General features: G+C 51.1%; 1 protein-coding gene across 1 annotated transcript in view; it reads right to left on the bottom strand.

Moving 5' to 3' along the window:
* HSPA12A (heat shock 70kDa protein 12A) overlaps positions 1-800 on the bottom strand; it is a 160,766-nt gene that overhangs the window by 102,891 nt on the left and 57,075 nt on the right. The window lies entirely within an intron of this gene.

Here is an 800-nt window from a genome sequence, read left to right as displayed (position 1 = left end):
ATTACTTAAAACTGGTGAACTTTATGTTTTGTGAATTATGCCTGAATTTTTTTTAAGATTTGGTATTTCTTTTCTCTTTTTCTGGCTGTGGCAGGTCTTTGCTGCTGCACATGGCCTTTCTCTAGTTGTGACGAGCGGGAGCTACTCTCTAGGCATGGTACAGGGGCTTCTCACTGCGGTGCCTTCTCTTGGGTTGGATCGCGGGCTCTAGAGCACAGGCTCAGTACATGTGGCACACGAGTTTAGTTGCTTCCAGGCCTGAGGGATCTTCCTGGACCAGGGGGTTGAATGGAGTCCCCTGCATGGCAAAGCAGATTCTCAACCACTGGACCATCAGAAGTCCTCATTTTTTTTTTTTTTTTAAAGAAAGCAGTGCTCTGGGGTCACCCTGACTCTGACCCCTGCACCGCTCCATATTCCTGGCAAGCTTGTTCCTCTAAATGGTCTTGAAAGTCCCTGTGCTGCCCTCTACTTCCCACGCACAGGCTCTCCTCTGCACTGGCCCAACCTACAGATGCTGCCTAGTTCTTCCCTGCCCCAAACACCCCTGCTTCTGGGGAGCAGACAGATTTGGGGAGAGTGAGAGGGTGACACAGTGCACTGAGACAAATCAGGCCACACCACGTCTCTATCCCTGGAAGTCTCCTGGCCCAGCCTCCAGCAGGGTCTCCCCTCTCACCAGCCATCACTCCAGCCCCTCCCTTTCTCCAGCCACCAACCTTCCTGAAGGGCAGGCCCTCCATGTGGGACTGTGAGGTCCAAGGTGTGACCTCACTTTTTTTTTTTAATTAATTAATTTA

This window comes from Bison bison, unplaced genomic scaffold, assembly GCF_000754665.1.
Source record: "Bison bison bison isolate TAMUID 2011002044 unplaced genomic scaffold, Bison_UMD1.0 scf7180017864456, whole genome shotgun sequence".
Lineage (NCBI taxonomy): Eukaryota > Metazoa > Chordata > Mammalia > Artiodactyla > Bovidae > Bison > Bison bison.
Note: the sequence above shows the minus strand (reverse complement) of the source record. Positions and strands in the feature narration are given on the sequence as shown.